Source organism: Podarcis tiliguerta (genome assembly GCF_965153285.1).
Source record: "Podarcis tiliguerta genome assembly, chromosome: 17".
Lineage (NCBI taxonomy): Eukaryota > Metazoa > Chordata > Lepidosauria > Squamata > Lacertidae > Podarcis > Podarcis tiliguerta.
In genome coordinates, this window is record NC_139550.1 from 10026222 (window position 1) to 10041523 (window position 15302).

Below are 15302 nucleotides of genomic sequence, written 5' to 3' on the forward strand. Positions count from 1 at the left end.
ATGCGGACTTTGCCAATCGGGTGTGTCTTGTGTGCTGGGGCTCTAGCCATGAAATGTATGCCGTGTGGATTCGCTTGTGAAGAGCATTCTGTCCTTGTTGCAGAAGCGCATAAGGTAGTTATATAACACTAATGGAAGGAGTGGGCTGGGGAAGGAGAAAACTCTGTTGGTAGAGCATGAGGCTCTTAATCTCAGGGTCATGGGTTCGAGAACCCATGTTGGGCGAAAGATTCATGCATTTTGGGGACTAGATGGTCCTCATGGTCTCTTCCAACTCTATGATTCTATGATATAGAATACTTCCCCCCGCCCTCTATTTAAACCCCCGCCCCAGTGGATGGGTGTTTCACCACAAACCCTGAAATATGAAAAAGAAGACACCCAGGTTGACTATGTCAGCCTAACTCTAATTTGGACACAGAAATTGATCCACATGGTGGGGCATGGTTATTCCCATCAAATCATTGCTCAGCCAGGACATTTGCGTGACCTTCAGGTGAGAGAAAGCCACAAAGTCATCTACTTCCAAACAGTCCTCCTAGTGGCTCCTAGTCTGCTGCCCAACACATATGAATTGGGCTATAGCTGCCCCATGCATTTACAGCAAAACAAAACTTGAAAATGTCTCCTGCCCTCCTTTCAACACCCCCTTCCTTTTATTCTGTGTTTTCATCAGTACAGTGGTACCTCGGGTTACATACGCTTCAGGTTACATACGCTTCAGGTTACAGACTCCGCTAACCCAGAAATATTACCTCAGGTTAAGAACTTTGCTTCAGGATGAGAACAGAAATCATGCAGCGGTGGTGCAGTGGCAGCAGGAGGCCCCATTAGCTAAAGTGGTGCTTCAGGTTAAGAACAGTTTCAGGTTAAGAACAGACCTGCAGAACAAATTAAGTTCTTAACCCGAGGTACCACTGTATTGGGTTACCTGTGAGCCTGTACTGGTGCAATCTGTTTGTGTTCAGTGCCAAATACATTTTATTTGCTTTTGTTTAATAATGAATGACGGTAGGTTGCTCAGCGAGAGGAACACCATGACCTTGAGAGGCTGTGGCAAATTTCAGCCTGGTTAGCAGCTGAGTGGGATGACATGGCCATCGCCAAGGTAACCCAAATACTGAATGGCTGCCTTTATGATGCTCTGATGCTGGCTTGTGTACCAATGTCCCCGGATCCCTGCAGTTTGTTACTGTTTTCTCCCTCCCTTCCTTTGAAAGCTCTTTACAAGATCCAGTACAGCCCACTATGGCAGGAGTGGGGAACCCGTGGCTCTCCATAAGTTGATAGACTACAATTCCCATCATTCCCAGTCATGAGCTTTGCATCCACACACTATGCATTTAAAGCACACGATTTTCCCCAAATAATCCTGGGAACATTAGAAGCCAAATCCTAGGGGTTGAGGAGTCTTCGCCCCCCCTCCAATTATTCGAGGGATCTGCCCCACAGTTGATAGGGCAAGAGTTGGGAGTTCCACATAATCTGGAGACACACAGCTTCCACATGCCCGTTCTATGGGTCTTTGCTTACAGCCAGGTGAAAATTTGGGCTGCTAGCTTGAGATTTCAAATATTCTGTTACCTGGGTCAGAGCCAAGGGGTGAAGGCAACAGCAGATCAGAGGGGACATGCTGGATAATGCTTTTTGTAGGGAAGGGGGCACTGGGGATGCAAGGATGGGGGGAGGTGGCCCAAAAAAGTTTGGGAACCACTGGTATTGACAGGACTGAGTTAGATAGATCAATGGTTTGGCTTGGTATAAGGCAGCTTTTTATGCCCCTTTGGAGTCCAGTAACATTCAGAGGATGGAAGTGAAAGCTGGACCATCAAGAAGGCTGATCGCCGAAGAATTGATGCTTTTGAATTATGGTGCTGGAGGAGACTCTTGAGAGTCCCATGGACTGCAAGAAGATCAAACCTATCCATTCTGAAGGAAATCAGCCCTGAGTGCTCACTGGAAGGACAGATCGTGAAGCTGAGGCTCCAATACTTTGGCCACCTCATGAGAAGAGAAGACTCCCTGGAAAAGACCCTGATGTTGGGAAAGATTGAGGGCACAAGGAGAAGAGGAAGGCAGAGGACGAGATGGTTGGATAGTGTTCGCGAAGCTACCAGCATGAGTTTGACCAAACTGCGGGAGGCAGTGGAAGACAGGAGTGCCTGGCGTGCTCTGGTCCATGGGGTCACAAAGAGTCAGACACGACTAAACAACAACAACAACAACAAACATTCAGAGGCCCAAATGTTCCCATCTCTGTTGCACAAACTGCCAATGAGGATGCCAACTTAAGAATTCCAGCAGCCACCCCCAAATTCTGGCCTTGGCACACGTACTGGCATAATCAGAGGCCAAACAGCCCAGCTGGGGGTGGTTTGGAACCCCAGTGAGAAGTCTGGAATTGGAGTGTCAGAAGATGTTGTGGCATTTCTTTCAAAAGCATCCCAGACAGAAAAGGCTTTTAGTACTGAAATGGTTACTTAGTCTGTGTGGTTTTTCCGCAGGATGAAAATTGCTTCAATTGTTGGGGGCTTTTATTTGCTGCAAAACACGTATCTTCTTTTTAAAAAGGCTTTTCCTGAAGTGGATGTATTCTATTTTTGACACCTCCATTCCACATCATTATAATGCCATCCTTCAGAGCCAAGGTTTAGTTGAGTTAATTATGAATTTTATCAGGCCCACTAATGATTGCCACCAAGGCAGCCTTCCTCTGTCTGAAGCCTTCCTTAAGCCTTCTGAGCATTATTGGTCTCAGCTGGCAGATGAATCTCTACAGCCATGGAACAAAACAATCCACATTCAATTGTTCTCCACCTCCTTTGGACAGAGAGAACCCAAGGCACTTCTTAGATTTGTTGAAATCTGAGTGTATTGGGGAATTAATGCCTCTTCTTCTTCTTCTTCTTCTTCTTCTTCTTCTTCTTCTTCTTCTTCTTCTTCTTCTTCTTCTTCTGTCCTGTATCAACCTCCAAATGAGCACATTATAAATCAGGGATGGGGAAACTTTTGCTGCTCTAGATACCATTTGGACTATGACTCCCATCACCTATCACCATTAGCCAGGCTGGCTGGGGAAGATGGGAGATGGAGTCCAATGACCTAGTAGGGTAGGCACAGTCTCCCCAGTCTTGTGGTAAAGCTTCATGATGAGAATGGTCAGAATTCAGATATGTCACAGGTCTTTGTTATAAGGATTCTCTCATGGGCATGACCTAGGACTGGTCCCTAACTTGTGTACTACAACAACAACAACAACTTTATTATTTATACCCCATCCATCTGGCTGGGTTGCCCCAGCCACTCTGGGTGGCTTCCAACACATATAAAAACATAATGAAATGTCAAACATTAAAAATTTCCCCATACAGCGCTGCTTTCAGATGTCTTCTAAAAGTTGTCTAGTTGTTTATCTCCTTGACATCTGATGGGAGGGCATTCCAGAGGGAAGGCGCCACCGCCAAGAAGGCCCTCTGCCTGGTTCCCTGTAACCTCACTTCTTGCAGTGAGGGAACCACCAGAAGGCCCTCGGAGCCGGACCTCAGTGTCTGGGATGAACGATGGGGGTGGAGATGCTCCTTCAGGTATACAGGGCTGAGGCCGATGAGGTTGAAGAGGAACATAATGCATAATGAATGTGCCGGCTGAACCTCCCTGGGGAGAATATTCCACAAATGAGGAGCCACTGGAGAAAAGGCCCGTTCTCATGTTGCCACCCTCCAGACATCTTGTGGAGGAGGCACATGAGAAAGGGCCTCAGATGATGATTGCAAAGTCCGAGTCAATTTATATGAGGAGAGGAGATTCTTGATTCCAAGAATCCTGGGCATGTGTGGTAGCATCACAGGCTTCAGAACAGGCTTCCCTTTCGAAGGAATCAGGCAGGAGGGGAGGTCCTCTTCTCTCCTCCCCACCATGTTTATTTAGCTTTCAATGGCTCCCGGAGGACAGCAGAGAAGACACAACCTTGTCCCTTCAGGCCCACAGTTCCTTCTGCCCTTCAGGAAGTCTTTAGCATACTGGATGAGCAATGAGAATCAAAATATGAGTGAAATTCTGCTTTGAAAAGATTGTCACTCTGCATTATCGTTTTCCAAAGTAATCTTGAATGTCTCCGCCTTCTTCCATTTGCTAAGAGCGGGGGGGGGGGGGGACCACGCATATTATGCCAGCGAGCATCTTCCCTGGGTTGTTAAACTCTTCCCTCCTGCATTCTCAGTGGGCTGTTGCTAAGCCAAATGCATCACTGTCAGGAATCAAGATGTTCAAGAAACGAAACAAGCACATAGCAAGGTGGGAAGGAATGTGGGATTGGCAGCATGAATGCAGCCAGGATTTTTGTTGGGGGGGGCAGGCCTTTTGTTAGGAGGAGCAGAACGTCAATTAGCTATGTATTTTTATTGATGGGGGGGGCAGCTGGCCCTCCCTGCCCCCTTGGCTACTCCCATGATTGGCAGGCTGGTGTGTAATGGTTCCCTAATGAATGTCTTCCACCCTCCAGTGTCAACAGTGCTGCATCCTGAATCTGATGGACTACATGGTTGCCTGTTTCTCTTTCCACAGAGAGAAATCACTTGATTGATGGGAGTGCAGTGGGCAGAGTTTATTCTTGGGGCTTCAGGGGTGCTTGGCGACCTTGGGAATCCAACTAGAGAAAAGAGGAACTTGATTTCTTTTAAAATACGAACGCATATCAGGAAATACAGCTCGCTTGTTTTTAATACATTTACACCCCACCCTTTCCCTGTCATGATTTGATCCCCACCCCCCCTCCCCATAAATCGCGGTTCCCAAAGCCAGCAAAACAATAATATGGAGGTGGGGCGGAAATCTCTGAATAATTTATTTTTAAATGCATCTTGAATTTTGTCAGTGGAATTATTAAGAGCCGTTATATCTGCAATGGGTGCAGGGTAAGGCCTGACTGCCCGGCTGTTCGAGGGCAAACCACCATTAGGGCAAATGTGGTATAGTGACTTTAGAGTGCTGGAACAGGACCTGGGAAACCAAGGTTCAAATTCCTTCTTGGCCATGAAAGTCACTGGGTGACTTTGAGCCCGTCACTGTCTCTCTGTCCAACGTACCTCACAGGCTTCTTCTGAGGATCAGATGGGAAGAAGAGCAATCATGTGTGCCATCTTGAGCTCCTTGGATGAAAGGTGGGATAATAATAATAATAATAATAATAATAATAATAATAATAATAATAATTTATTACTTATACCCCACCCATCTGCCTGAGTTTCCCCAGCCGCTCTGGGCGGCTTCCAATCAAGTGTTAAAAACAATACAGCATTAAATATTAAAAACTTCCCTAAACGTATAAAAGGGACGCGGGTGGCGCTGTGGGTTAAACTACAGAGCCTAGGACTTGCCGATTAGAAGGTTGGCGGTTCGAATCCCCGCGACAGGGTGAGCTCCCGTTGCTCGGTCCCTGCTCCTGCCAACCTAGCAGTTCAAAAGCACGTCAAAGTGCAAGTAGATAAATAGGTACCACTCTGGCAGGAAGGTAAACGGCGTTTCCATGCGCTGCTCTGGTTCGCCAGAAGCGGCTTAGTCATGCTGGCCACATGACCCAGAAACTGTATGCCGGCTCCCTCGGCCAATAAAGTGAGATGAGCGCCGCAACCCCAGAGTCGTCTGCGACTGGACCTAATGGTCAGGGGTCCCTTTACCTTTAAACATATAAATGCCATAATAAATATATAATAAATAAATGTCTCACCAACCTCAGCCTGCCCTCAGCCAGCCCCCACCTCCCTGTCTTCTTCCTTACAACCAGCCCAGGCGGCAGAGGTGTGTGTGTGGATTGGGATCCTGGATGCCAGCTTCCTCCTCGTCAGTCTCAGTTTCCCCCGTGGAGCTCCAGATAAGGCTATCAATGGCTACTGGTCATGATGGCTCTGCTCTGCCTCCACGGCCAGAGCCAGTAATGCTTCTGGAAACCCCTGGAGGGCAAGAGGGCTCTTGTGCTTGTGGGTCTCCCCAAACCCACCAAGTGCCCCTATTTTCCAGGGACAGTTCTGGATTTGCAGAAGCCGTCCTGGTTTCTGATTTGATCCCGGAATGTCCTGCTTTTACTTAGGACGTCCCTGTTTTCATCGGAGAAATGTTGGAGGGAATGGAGTTATGTGACCCCTGAGCCAAGGAGATAAGTAACTATACAACCTTTAGAAGACATCTGTATAGGGAAGTTTTTTCATGTTCAATGATTTATTATGTTTTTATATATGTTGGAAACTGCCCAGCGTGGCTTGGGCAACCCAGTTAGATGGTAAAAGGTAAAGGTACCCCTGCCCGTATGGGCCAGTCTTGACAGACTCTAGGGTTGTGCGCTCATCTCACTCTAGAGGCAGAGAGCCAGCGCTGTCCAAAGACACTTCCGGGTCACGTGGCCAGCGTGACGAAGCTGCTCTGGTGAGCCAGCGCAGAACACGGAAACACCGTTTACCTTCCCGCTAGTAAGCGGTCCCTATTTATCTACTTGCACCCGGGGGTGCTTTCGAGCTGCTAGGTTGGCAGGCGCTGGGACTGAACGACGGAAGCGCACCCCACCGCGGGGATTCGAACCGCCAACCATGCAATCGGCAAGTCCTAGTCGCTGAGGTTTTACCCACAGCGCCACCCGCGTCCCCCAGTTAGATGGGTGGGGTATAAATGATAAAAGTATTATTGTTGTTATTATTATTATTATTATTATTATTATTATTATTATTATTATTGAATTAGGACATCCCTATTTCCATTGGCGAAATGTTGGAAGCTATATTTCCCACAGGTATCTGGTTGGCCACTGTAAGAACAGGACGCTGGACTAGATAGGCCTTCTCATGTAGGGTATTGAATATTGGCATAATGCCACGGACCGTGCTGAGGAGAAATGGTGGGAGCCTCTCCCTCCCCCTGCTCCTGATCAGGATCCTGAATCTTCCCAGGAGCAGGGAAGTGGTACAGTGGTACCTTGGGTTACATACGCTTCAGGTTACATACGCTTTAGGTTACAGACTCCGCTAACCCAGAAATAGTATGCGCTATGGCAGCAGCGGGAGGCCCCATTAGCTAAAGTGGTGCTTCAGGTTAAGAACAGTTTCAGGTTAAGTACAGACCCCAGGAACGAATTAAGTACTTAACCTGAGGTGCCACTGTATAGATTTGGAACAGTGGTTTGCAGAGGGACAGAGTTCAGAAGGCAGAAGCTGGGAAGAACTGGGTGGGGAACAGCTAGGAGGAGGAGAGCTGGCAGAGAGAGAGTTAACAGACTCATTGTCGCTGGAAAGCTTCTCTAGCCGCTCAGCCCAAGGTCAAGGAAAGCAGATAAGGTGGCAGCACAGAAAGTACAGTGGTTGTGAGATCAGATTACAAGACACGGTAGTGACAAGGGTGACTAGAGAGGAAGTGGGTGGAACCCTTAATTGGGAGCACCTTCATTCCTAGGAAATGGCTTCTTTGTTCTCTCGCTGTGATCATTAAAGTTCTAACTGGTAAGAAGACTCCTTTCCCTTCGTTCTGCTTATCTACTGCCCCAGGGGGGGATGAAGCCAATTTCCTGAAGCCTGACACATAACTAGAATTAGATGACTCTGCCTGTCGTGGACTCTTGCTCCTGTTGGCCTCCTAGCCTTCCACTCACCTGGTCCCAATAGGCACCAGCCATTGTGGTTGTAACTGCTACAATCCTTAGTGACTCTGGGGTCCTGGAGCCTCCCACTTGTGAGTCTGGGGGCTTTTCTTCAAATCTAGGAGTCCCAAACTTCCACATTCCTTCAAATGGTGGAACTGAGCTCTGCCGTCCCCGTGGCGATTGGGGAAGAAAAATGATCAGAACTGCCAATACGTTAAGCGTAAAGCTGAGGATACATTTATTTCCTCAAGTGCTTAATGGTAATTGCACCCGGTATTTCATGCGCCAGGCAGTGAGTCGATAGGAACCCGCTGTTAGCTGCTTTAAGAGATAGATGTCTATAGATTCTATAGACAGAAAGTCAGGAGATGACTTCAGAGGCTAAAGCAGTGTCCAGGGATTGATTTTCCTCCCCCCAGAAAGTAAATTGATCATTTTGTGTTTGTTGTCTATAGATAGCAACAAATGACTAAGATAAAAAAAAAAAGTAAAATGGGCAGCTTTGCTAAGGGAAAGGTTATTTTGCCCTCCAGTAAATGGCAGAATGTGGGTGGCAGTAAGTGTGCGATGCGGGTGGCGCTGTGGGTTAAACCACAGAGCCTAGGACTTGCTGATCAGAAGGTCGGCGGTTCGAACTCCCGCAACGGGGTGAGCTCCCGTTGCTCGGTCTCTGCTCCTGCCAACCTAGCAGTTCGAAAGCACGTCAAGTGCAAGTAGATAAATAGGTACCGCTCCGGCGGGAAGGTAAACGGTGTTTCCGTGCACTGCTCTGGTTCGCCAGAAGCGGCTTAGTCATGCTGGCCACATGACCCGGAAGCTGTACGCCGGGTCCCTCGGCCAATAAAGCGAGATGAGCGCCGCAAACCCAGAGTTGGCCACAACTGGACCTAATGGTCAGGGGTCCCTTTACCTTTAAGTGGCAAAAATGAATTGAATAATGTGAAAGAGTGAGCGAGAAATGATGTATTTTTACACACACACACACTTTTTTGCTTTGGAAGTTTCATTTTAATTCTGTGAATAAGATTTGTTAGGAAAGCTGTCTCAGCACAGTGTGAGGTTTAGGAGCTCTGACAGTGACAGGATAAGTTGGTAATCATATATTAGACAGAAGGCATGGCAAAGGGAAACACATTTTCAAGTTGTGCCTTTGCTTATATATATTTCAACACTGTGGTAAGTTATCATTCCGCATGCACACAGCACTGAGAAAACCCCAGATCTAGCTGACCTGGAGTTGCAATCAAGCAAACGTCCAAGAAAAGTTCTGGCTACACACCAACCTGTTGTTTCTTATGGTTGACTGTTCTGGACAGTCAATAGCACAAAATGAATTGTTGAGTTGCTGAACGCAGTGTTTGTTTATTTGTTTCTCTGTGGGGAGTAAAGAGCAGCAACCAAGATAAGGCAGTCATGTGTCCTAAGAAAGAAGACAGTTCCCTATCCAAAGGCGTCATCTGTTTGAAAATCTTCCCGTTCCAAGTGCATTTTAAAGATAAATAACCATAAATGGGGCAGTAGGGGACCAAGAAGATGCTCATTAAGAGCATCTGAATGGACTGCTGTTTGAGGGCTGTCCTGTTTAGTTTTAAAAACAAGGAATCTACAAAAAAGGGAGATCAGGAGCCTTGAAATTTCCTCTCAGCACCAGTCATCAAACAGAGCATCAAACATAGTACAGTGGTACCTCAGGTTACAGACGCTTCAGGTTACGTGTTTTCGGGATGCGCACCGCGCCGAACCCAGAAGTACCGGAACAGGTTACTTCCGGGTTTCTGCGCTCGCGCATGAGCAGAAGCACTAAATCATGCTATGCGCAGAAGCGCCAAATTGCGACCCCCATGTGCCTGCATAGGAGCCATTTACACTCCCCTTTGCCTCATTAGCAGCTCCCTTGACAGTTTCCACTGCCTGTATTCAACGGGGATTAGAATTAACTGAAAGGCAGTGAAGTGAGTTGTTGTGTGTGCCTTGCTTATTACTTTAACTTCCTGCTCCTGTCAGCTACTAATTTGCCAGTGTTTGTGGGCAGGGTATCTCTAACACTGTTTCCAAGTATCATTTTCTCTCTCTTTCTCTTTTCCCTCCCCTTCAAATGCCTAGTAATAGTGTTTGAAAGTACTTTTCCAGCCCATTCGAAAAAACCCCAATTTTGAGCTGAACAGCACCTGGTGAAATCTCATACCGTCTCTAAATTGTTTGCAGAGAGTTTCACTTAAAAGTCATGATTACAGTTTACTGGCCTTCCCTATGTATTCCTCCAAGAAAGGGAGGGAGGTTGCAAGGAGAAGAGACGATGGGAGCAGAAAACCAAAGAATAAGCAATTGGTTTATTTCCTCAAATGACGTTTATTGCTTTTTTGGTTTCCAACAAAAATAGCCCTTAGAGTCATTTTCAGGATAACACAAAGAGAGATCTTGTCCTTGAGACACACACACACACACAGCAGCAGCAGCAGCGTTTGTCATTCTCAGTGGCACCGGGGTGGGGCTAAACTAAATTTAGGGGCGCTGGGCGGATCTTTGCACCTGGCGCCCCATATGCTAAAGATGGAGGGCACAAGGAGAAGGGGACAACAGAGGACGAGATGGTTGGACAGTGTTCTCGAAGCTACCAGCATGAGTTTGACCAAACTGCGGGAGGCAGTGGAAGACAGGAGTGCCTGGGGCGCTCTGGTCCAGGGGGTCACGAAGAGTCGGACACGACTGAACAGCAACAACAACAAGGAAAAGCAGGTCATTCCAGGATGAAATCAGAAACCGAAACGGCTTCTCTAAATCAGGGACGTCTCTGGAAAATAGGGACATTTGAAGGGTCAGCACACATGTGGAAGTCACTGTTTGTTTGAACCAGTATTTCCATGTGGGGACTATGCATACAGTTGCCAGGCGTGAAACTGTAGATTTGTGGAGGAAACACAAATAGAATTGTGACTGCCCTTTTTTCAAGCAGCTGCAATTGTGTGCATTACATCAGTCACATGGAGGAAATAGTTCTTAAACTGGCCTTCTGCCTACCTGGTGGGGTAGCTTCCTTCCGGGGTTCCTACTGGGCAAGTTAAGATCCTCTCTTTCAAAAAGAAACTTAATTTCATCCTTTGAACACACTATATAATTCAGCCATACCTTACTGGGTTTGATGTCAGAATCATGGAGGTGCTTTATATAGCCATGCAATCCAAATGGCCTCTTCTGACCTAAGAGTCTGTGGATTCAATTATTGATATCAGATATGCTGCCTTGATGGCTGGGGCTCCTTCCGTCTCTGACAACACTGATAGATCAAGAGAGAGAGAGAGAGAGAGAGAGCATAGCGCTGAGGTTTCTAATTTAAATTGGAATTTGCTCTTTAGCAGGCATGATGAGCAGGAGATTCGCCAAACATACCCTCCTCGGTGCTTAAATTGCTTTCTCGGTTGGTCCCGTGTACAAAAAATGTTAAGCAAATGCAACAAAATAATGCTGTCCTGGCAAAATTTCAAAGTAATGTTGCGGATGATTGTGGGAATGCTACAGATGTGGCAGGCAAGTCTAACAAAATTTGTCAGGAAGTGTCAGATGTAAATTGGGAGCAATTAGCGCGAAGAGAGGAGTTTGTGCCTGAAATAGAAATTAGATGCCAAGTTTAAATACGTGAGAAAAGTAAATAGCCATCTTTTCCCAGGAGAAATTATTTGGGGCTATTTAAATAATGTCAAAGGGACTCCAGGAACCAAATACACATTTATTTATTATTATTTTTTAAAAAAGGAATCCTCTAAAATTTAGGTCAGCTCCTTCCCTCCACTGCTGTGAATTATCACAGAGCAAGCAGTTTAGTGAGTTAATCTGGACAACGATTTCCTGAGTAAGTTACCTTGTTGTGCTGTGCATTTGTGCTACATCCTGTCAGGAGGGGAGATTCTGGCTCTCTGGTCAGGTGCAGAAGCGTGGAATGGTAAGGCTATAATAACAATGATCTCTGTGTGCAAATATCGAGGCTGTATGCCCCAGCTGCCCTGGGACTGCAGAGCTGGAGGGAGCACACTATGGTCTATGCAGTCAGCCAGGCAGTGGTGTCTGGCATCCATTGTTGTTGTAGTAGTAGTAATAGTAATAGTAATAGTAATAGTAATAGTAATAGTAGTAGTAGTAGTAATAATAATAATAATAATAATAATAATAATAATGTATTTATACCCCACCCATCTGGCTGGGTTTCCTCAGCCACTCTGGGCGGCTCACAAACAGAGTATTAAAAACACAATAAAACATCAAACATTATAAACTTCCCTGAACAGGGCTGCCTTCAGATGTTGCCTAAAAGTTGTGTAGTTGTTTATTTCCTTGACATCTGATGGGAGGGTGTTCCACTGGGAAGGCACCACTGCCAAGAAGGCTCTCTGCCTGGGTCCCTGTAACCTCACTTCTCTCAGTGAGGGAACCACCAGAAGGCCCTCGGAGCTGGATCTCAGTGCCCAGGTAGAACAATGGGGGTGGAGACACTCCTTCAGGTATACTGGGCTGAGGCCATTTAGGGCTTTAAAGGTCAGTACCAACACTTTGAATTGTGCTCAGAAACGTACTGGGAGCCAATGTAGGTGTTATATGGTCTTTGCAGCCACTCCCAGTCACCAGTCTAGCTGCCACATTCTGTATTAATTGTAGTTTCTGGGTCACCTTCAAAGGTAGCCCCACATAGAGCGCATTGCAACAGTCCAAGTGGGAGATATCTGATGGAAGTGCCAGTTTGCATTTCTTAGTACAGAAAGTATTGATCTGATGTGTAGAGATCTTTCCTATTCCGATGAATTCAAGAAGGTTCTGGAAACCTTTTCTTTCTATACGTGAAAGAAGCTGGCAGAAGGTTTTTTGTTTGGGTTATACCTTCTGGGAAGCTGAGTACAGCTGGTTTAAACTGGTTCTGCTATCCTTTCTGTCATGGTCATGCTGCCTATAATAGTAAGGCCAGGAGGAGCCTGGGCTCCTCACTCACTTTCTCTTTCTCTTTGATCTAGTGTTCTGTTCTGTATGCTAGTGTTAAGGTTTAGTCTTATCCTAACTATAGGGACGCGGGTGGCTCTGTGGGTAAAAGCCTCAGCGCCTAGGGCTTGCCGATCGAAAGGTCGGCGGTTCGAATCCCCGCGGCGGGGTGCGCTCCCGTTGTTCGGTGCCAGCGCCTGCCAACCTAGCAGTTCGAAAGCACCCCCGGGTGCAAGTAGATAAATAGGGACCGCTTACTAGCGGGAAGGTAAACGGCGTTTCCGTGTGCGGCTCTGGCTTGCCAGAGCAGCAATGTCACGCTGGCCACGTGACCCGGAAGTGTCTCCGGACAGCGCTGGCCCCTGGCCTCTTGAGTGAGATGGGCGCACAACCCTAGAGTCTGTCAAGACTGGCCCGTATGGGCAGGGGTACCTTTACCTTTACCTAACTATTGTACGTTTTATTGTAAGTGCTGCAACTGGGTTTTGATGGACTGTGCCAATCCTGAATGTATTGGATTTGTGACCATTATGCTCATTTGCCTTCAGTAGCAAGTAAAGCTCTGCTGGATGAAGTACAGTTTGCCTCGGGTCTATTTTTTGGGAACTCTGCTACATGTTTAAGGTTTTTTCCTTCCCAGTAGGGGCTGGAGCGACAGGGAGAGTGTTCCACAGGGCAGGCACCACCACCGAGAAGGCCCTCTGCTTAGATCTGCCTCACTGCTGGATTCCATTGATCCTCCACAAAAATGTGACACCCCCCCCATTACCCATCAAGGGAACATGAAGCAGGAAAAAGGCACCCACACATGCCTGGTGAACTGGCTGCACCGGCCACATACGTACTTCTAGTTTAAATTTGGGTGTCAACAGCCTTAAATGACTTAGAAGTCCTCTTTACAATCAAGTGGTGTATACATTTTCTTTAGTAAATAAATAAAACCCAAGTGGCCCCATTTTGGCGGGGGGTGGGTTTAAAGTAAAATATTTTTACGTCAGCCTGCTTTCTTTTTATTAAATTGCTGCCGCCTTTATTAACTGCTGTTGATACGAACTGCCACCGCTCCATTTTAAGGAAATTGCAATGTGGTTTTAATTGGATGATGATGATTGCATATCTAAATGTGTATAATTAGGTCTGTATATAGAAAGGACAACTGTGCCCTGAAAGGCAGCCTATGAATCAGGTTATTTCTAAACAAACAAACAGGAGGTGGTCCTTTCAACCCCCCAGGGATAATGGGTAAGAAATACTTCCTGCTTCGGTTCCATGTTTAGCACTGTTACACCTGGAATGATGTATCTGGAAGTGTCCTTTTGGTAGCAGCCTTTAACAAAGGAGTACTGCGGAAATATAGAGGCCAATTAGTCAGAGCTTATGCCGAACGTGCCCTTATCATTCACAGACAGGGACCAGTCTCCTGCGAGGGATCAGTCAAAAGAGGTTAGTCTCCTCTCCGCAGGCTGGAAGCAGATCCTGTGCAGACACTGGGTTCAGCATCTCGCGTCTCGTATCAATCACCTTGTTCAATTCCTGATTCAGCGGCACTAACTCATGCGCTGTAAGAAAATGCAGGTTCTTCCATATCTCTCTCTCCTTTCCTCTCAGATCATGCACACATTCTCATCATGTCTTCTCACCTCCCTTAAGCATTGACACATCCTTCACACACAGTAGCTGAATAGGTTCTGCTGAAGCAGAAAAAAAATAAGCAATCTTCCTTTTGTCAGGTTGATTATCCAATCTTTCCTTTCGGGAACTGAAGTGTACTTGTGCCTCCCCGTTTCCACAACCGCTCTATAGTGGCTTTACTCTGCACATGGTGAAATGCGCCTTTGTCTGCTAAGTGCAACAATTTTGAGCTGGAATCAATAACACTCCAGTTGTTAGCTTTGATTTGTTCATCCCGGTGACTTCTATAATGCCATTTTTCTTTGGTGATTTAATATTGGGAGTTTATGATGAAGCTGCCTTGAGGACAAAACAAGGACACAGAGCTTTTCTGTTATGGGCCCTTTCTTTGTGAAGGAGACATCAGCATTTTATAGAATAGTAAAATTGTGGAGTTGGAAGGGACCATGAAGGTCATCTAGTCCAACCCCCTGCAATGCAGGAACCTTTTGCCCATGGTGGGGCTCAAACTCATGACTTTGAGATACATGGTCTATAGATGGCCATGGTCTTCATGCAATAGCTAAGGTTAAGACCACTCAGTGCATTACCATTCCAATGTTGACCAACACAAGACCAAGAATGCCTGAACAGGGCATATGTTAGTTATACAAAATAAATAAGATGGTAATGAATAGGAATACAAATTATTATATAAAATAAATTTTCAGTTTCTAAACTATCCTTAAAGAAATAACACACACACACACACACACACACACACACACAAGCATCGCATAGGCATCTGGTTGGCCACACAGAGAACAGGATGCTGAATTAAATGGACCTTTGGTCTGAACCAGTAGGGCTCTTCTTCTTGTACACTTTTAGCCTTAATTCGTCCAATTTTGAAAGTCTGTGAAAAGGATCTAGGAGTCTTGGTTGACCACAAACTTAACATGAGCCAACAGTGTGACGCGGCAGCTAAAAAAGCCAATGCAATTCTGGGCTGCATCAATAGGAGTATAGCATCTAGATCAAGGGAAGTTATAGTGCCACTGTATTCTGCTCTGGTCAGACCTCACCTGGAGTACTGTGTCCAGTTCTG